This window comes from Hordeum vulgare, chromosome 2H (genome assembly GCF_904849725.1).
Source record: "Hordeum vulgare subsp. vulgare chromosome 2H, MorexV3_pseudomolecules_assembly, whole genome shotgun sequence".
NCBI lineage: Eukaryota > Viridiplantae > Streptophyta > Magnoliopsida > Poales > Poaceae > Hordeum > Hordeum vulgare.
The window spans coordinates 10,626,841-10,632,959 of NC_058519.1; the positions used below are offsets into that span (position 1 = coordinate 10,626,841).

General features: G+C 43.1%; 1 pseudogene across 1 annotated transcript; it reads left to right on the forward strand.

Annotated features, from left to right (window-relative positions):
• The first annotated feature begins 1,925 nt into the window (after window positions 1-1,925).
• LOC123429133 lies at window positions 1,926-5,369 on the forward strand (annotated as a pseudogene). Its single transcript, XR_006622622.1, has 5 exons — window positions 1,926-2,076; window positions 2,382-2,524; window positions 2,656-2,785; window positions 4,417-4,608; window positions 4,888-5,369. The product of XR_006622622.1 is annotated as a protein usf-like (transcript).
• The last annotated feature ends 750 nt before the right edge of the window (window positions 5,370-6,119 follow it).

Genomic DNA, 6,119 nt, shown 5'->3' on the forward strand with positions numbered 1-6,119 from the left:
TGAGCAAGTGGGATCCTAGCAAGTGTGTCATTATGTTTTTTATTTATTTTCTACCGGTTTTAGTTATCTTTTCTATTTTATTCGAAAAAATAAAAATGTATTTATAATAAAGAGTGAAAATTTGAATTTACTCCACACATCTTGAAAAAACTGAATATTTTTTGAAAATTCCCAAACAAAATTTCAAAACAAGAACATTTTTTGAACTTGTGAACAAAAATTTGAAAAATGACAGAGGACTCAACCTACAAAAGAGGTAATGAAGGGCACAAGCCCCTAACTGGTTATGTGTGGTAGGAGTGAGAAAAATATATACATGAACATGGGCCTCGTCCAAGAATTTCTGCCACCATGCAACAAATTCAGTCTGTTCCCATTGATGGCCAATTAATCCCCAATGTCCATGCTGAAGGGGCAGTGAAATAACAAATGTTCAACAGTTTCGGCAAGCACACATAGTTGCCATCAGTAACAATGACATGTCGGATCTTCGAATGAACCTTGTTCCTTCTTGTTGGTCGAGAGTTCCCTCAGTTCCCCGCTCAATCACGTAAAAAATAATTTTTTGGGTGTATTAATATAAAATCAGTGGAAGGTTCTTCCAGTGTCATTCAAGTTTCAAATTATGCTTTTAGTACCCGCAAAAACAATTATGCTTTTAGAAAGACAGGAGCATTTTTAAAATTACAAATATTTTTGTTAGGCACAAATATTTTTTGAATTGTACACAATTTTTAAAAACGGGAATAATTAGTGAAATTTCAAACACATATTTGAAAATCTCAAACAATTTTGGAAAGCAAGAACAAATTATGAAATCTGTGAGAATTTTTTTAAATTCCAAACATGTTTTTAAAAAGGGAGCGCTGAAAAAAAACAATAAAGTGCAAAACGGTCTAGAACCTTCTAAAAGGTTCCCAAAACTGGATCAAGGGTTAGATCATTATTCATGCATTTACCATTTGTACTTTGTACTTCGGATTTTTGTGGGAGATCGTATTCCTGCACAGCTGCCCCTTGTACCACTTTCGAATCTTCATGAAGATTACTATAGTGATCTATAAATGTTTTTATATTTCTTTACGAAGGAAGTACTATATATGAAACATTATATGTTCATCCTTTTCAACGAGTAGGGCGCTTTGAAGACCGAGCTTCATGAAGGCCTTTATTTAAAAAAATCAAAATTCAAACTATTCGGTTTCAAAAAAATCTGAAAATAAATACACATTTATGCAAGATGCTACTATGTATGAACTTCCTGCAAATTTTTGTGAAGTTCGGACAATTATGGAGCTCGCGGTAAAATCGACAAATTTCGAATGTGTGAGAAACTTTAGAAAATTGATTTTGTCTTTTTTGCCGCGAGCTCCTCGAATGTCCAAACTTCATAAAATTTTGCAGGGACTTCACACATAGGAGCATCTTGCACCACAAAAAAAAAACATTTTTTGTAGTACAAAACGTGGTACTGTTCATCGGGTTCATATGAGCCCGTGCTCAGAGATGGATTACCGATATGCTAAAAAGCTACATATTTGACTTTTTTTGTCTAGCCATCATTTGAACGTATTTTGACCTGAAAATTTGCACACATATACATTATGTATCCAGGTATATGTGTACTTTTTCCAGGCTTTTTGGAAACAGAAAAGTTTGAAGTTTGGTGTTTTCAAAGTAAGGCCTCCATGGAGCTCGTTCTCCATTCGGCATTTTTGCTTTTCAACCGCTTTCACTTAGGAGGCTGCTAGCTGTTGGAGAATAGTAGCCGCTGTTGTGACGTTCACATCGTCTCCCTTCAACGCTACGCTGCAGGTTTTGTTGATGCATGATAGCTGGGTGGACCAACCAACAAAGCCTGCTATGTCGTGGTCCAGGATCCAGGTGGTGCCGACTCCCACTCGCGCCCATTGAAAGAGAGGAGCAAAGTTGGCGTCGCGATGGCCACAGCGCGGCTACTGCTCCGGAGCGCCTCCCGACCCGACCACCCCGGCCCGTGTCCAGCCCCGAGCCGCCATGGCCGCCGCCAACGACGCCGGCCAGTTCCAGAAATTCCAGATCCAGCGCGAGAACACGGTGAGCAACCCCGGGCCTCCCTCCAGCCTCCTCAGGCCATCCTTCACCTGCCCTCATCTGATCTGATGGTTCGTCCAGCTACATATATATCAGCTTACTCCATCCAGCGACCTGGCTAGCTGTGTATGCATGCTTGTGTGCTGTAAATTGCTTTGTTCATCCATTGTTTGCCAAGGAAATAGGATTATAAGCTTGAGCTATAGCATGAGTGCATGACTGGTCTTGGATTTCATGGTGCTTCTGCTCTGTATCTTACTGCTGAACTGATGTGTGATGCTGTATTGTACATCTGCTCTCTGCTGCAGACCTTCGACGCCTATGTTGTCGGCAAGCAGAATGCCCCTGGAGTTGTAGTGTTGCAAGAGTGGTGGGGGGTCAACAATGATATCAAGAATCACGCCATCCACGCCTCCCAAATCGGCGGTGGATACAGAGCACTTATTCCAGAGTATATATATATATATATATATATGATGATTATGTCTGCTAGCTGCTTCTTTCTTTGCACCATTTTATCGATCGTCTAGGAAGGTCATCGCTTGGCCAAATCGGCGTTGTTGTTTACACGTCTCTTTTCAGTTTGTACCGTGGGAAGGTCGCTTTGGATGCTGCCGAGGCTCGGCATCTGGTGGAAGGGCTAGACTGGCAGGGCGCGATCAAGGACATTCAGGCTTCAGTTAAATGGCTCAAGCAAAATGGATCATCTAAGGTAGGTTTACTTTGTTTTCCCCCTTTGCTCTCGTTTCAATGTTTTGTTTGTATGTTATATTTGCACAAATTGTATGATTCTGGGTGACATGCAGATCATCTTGGTAAGTGCTAGAGGTAGAAAGCGTGAGTATATTTTGCCTGTTTGATATCTGATTTTGCCCACCCTATGCTTCTCATGTTAAAGGTGTTGGGTAATCCAAACATTATTGGAGTCTTGCATGTTGTGTCCGGATAGGAGTGCTAGCCCTAGTCTTAGTAAGTTTTGCTTAGGCAAGAGTAGTAGTCCGTGTCCTGGTAGGTTTTTTAGGTGTGTGTCCGTATTGTATTTGAAAGTCCAGGTTGAGTCGGTTTGTTAGTTGTAGGGCTATAGGTATATATATATGCGTGTATACGCTCAGTTTTGTAACACCAGAAAAACGTGAAAAGCAATAAAGAGATTATTACGAGGCACGACACGTGCCTCTGGCCATCTTTGTGTTGCTGCGTTCGCGTGCGTGTGTTCTGGTCCCGGTGTTTGCGTGAGCGCTGGGTGATCGTGTGTTCGATCCTGAGGGCGAAAAGCCAACAGAAGGACACATATGTTGACTGAGCCTCTTATGGTATTAACTGTGAGTGTATGAGTGGCAATTTTGATGGAAAAAAGCATGAAGGGCAATTCCAACGCAGCGACCCAATTCGTCCGCACGTGTCTGTTTGGATCGAAACGGACAAATGTGTCAGCCTAACACACGGATCCAAATCCAAACAATGTCTGCTCGGTGTCCGTCTAGATGCATTTTAAACCCAAATTTGTGTTTGATTTACGTCCACACGGACACGATGCACGCCCTCTCACTGTCCGTCGGGGGCCCATCCATCGACCGCCCAACTACCGCCCGCCGGTCATATTAAACACGGTCACCTACCTCAGGCCCGCCTCGCAGTGGGTAGAAGTGCAGTGTAGCCGTCCTTTTTAATGCAAGCGTGCCGGAGAGGAGGAGCGGCCTCATCCACTTCCATCCCCCGTCCACATCTGTGTGCTCCCTTGTCAGTGATCAGAAACCCAAGCGCACCATGGGCTTCTTTGACGGGAAGGGGAAGCAAAAGTTCAACGGCGGTGCAAGCTCTTCCAGCGCGCCTCCTCCGCCACTGCCAGCTCAACGTGGTGGGCCACCACGTGAGCGGTAATGGTTGTACATCCTAGTCCATGAGACGCGGTGGCACGCAGTAATGCTGGCGGCTCCAATATCCAGATGTCAGCATGCCGCACGGCTAACATCTGGACCCGCAACGCATTCCCATTCCAACGGTGCCGTGCACACCAAGGAGGTTTGTCGGCATCGCGAGCTCCTTACGCCAGAGCAGCGCGATGCGTGGCTGGGCGCCAAACTCCCCCAACTGAAAGCGTTGGATTGCGTTAGAGCACGAGGAAGAGCGCCGCCACGACGTGCACGTCAACCACGCCGTTCCCTCGTCGCCCCCAGAGGTCTTGCCACAGGAGGAGGAGGCCGCTTACGATGCAATGGCAACACACGTATATGTCATGTTTTTGTTTCGTTGAAAACAAGGCATCTGCAGATGAGTTTTATTTTGGTAGCTTAATTATATCGTGCCATTTATATATATATTTTGTCTATTGTATTTAATTAGGTTGGCGTTACTGGTTACTGCATGGGGGGTGCTCTGGCAATTGCGAGTGGAGTTTTGGTCCGAGAGGTCGATTGTGTTGTTGCTTTCTACGGGACGCCATCGTCAGAGCTTGCTGATCCTTCCAAGGCTCTCGCTCCAATCCAGGCTCATTTTGCGGAGCTTGACACTTATGTCGGGTTTGCTGATGTGACCGTAAGACCTTCTCTTTAACTGATTTCTAGGTCATCTTTAATAAGTCAATATGGAGCCATGCTGGCTTATTTGTTTTCCATAGGGAGTCAGAAACTACTCCTTCTGTCTCAAAATAAGTGTTTCAGACATAGTATAATGTTTTACTAGAGCTAATATAAAGTTAAGACACTTATTTCGAAACCGAGGGAGTAAAAAATAATTTGTCAATTCAAAGTTTATGTGCATATATATAACACTACGTAATAACAATAGATAACAATTGCTATGGTGATGTATCAGGCGGCCAAGTCGTTGGAGGAGAAGCTCAAGTCTTGTGGGGTGCCACATGAAGTGCACATATACCCTGGATGCTCTCATGCCTTCATGAACGCATCACCTGAGGCTCTCGAGAATCAGGGCGCCATTGACCTGGCATGGTCCCGCTTCGCTACTTGGATGGGTCGTTTCCTGTGATATATATATCTGAGCCGTATTACCACACAGTCTGAATCTGATTGTGTACATGGACTCGAGGCACGACTCACCAGAATAAGATGTTCAGTACGTACGTACGATACAACATGCAGTCATCCTCCAGTTCAGAGAAGTTTGCTTGTGTTATGCTATGCGAACTCGATCGTCATCGTTACGATTTTGTGGATGCTGAGCTAACTCGGTGTGAATTTGTCCTGTTTATTCTTGTGATTGTAGGCTACATGTTTTTGGATGGTTCTGAGAGTTTCTCGGCCTTCAGTTTTCCTTGGAAAGCATTTTGGATCGTGGTTCTGAGAGTTTCTTTTCCAAAATTCATGGTTGTCGTGTTTTTGGATCTTCAAGAGTCTCGCGGCTTCCATTATTCTTGCAAAGCATTTTGCGGTCATAAGTCAAACATTGTAATTTTGACCAGGTTTATATAGCAAATATATATATATATATATATATATATATATATATATATATATATATATATATATATATATACTTTCTCCAATTTAAAATAAATGACTAAATTTTATACTAACTTTGTATTAAGCTAGTGCAAACTTGAATCACTTATTTTAGATACAAAACACAAATAATCCCAAAATGGTATCGAAGATGTTGATTTGTTTTTTCTTTCTATAAATTTGGTCAAAGTTAAAACGAGACAGATTCTGCGTGCATTATGTTTTAAAACTTGGAACAAAATCTATCAACACAATTTTTCTAGTGAATTCCATTCGCCCCCAAGATTCCCGTTAGAAACAGATATTACCCGATTCAGCGAAAATCCTAAATTTGCACTCCATTTAGAGCAGTTAGTTTGTGACACGTTTTACCCCGTCTAGTCTTTCCTCCGATTTTATTACTGCTGATTCGTGCATGCCACGCAGGCGATACATTCTTTTCTCTTTTTACACCCTTCGGTCTGCTGGATCCCAGAAGATGCAGAGAAGGCTCACTTTGCTCGGCTCAGATCGTGACCGAAGATTCTTTAGCTTTCTCAAACCTGATCGGCCCCGGCGAACCGAATCCCGAGGCCCCTCCTCGTG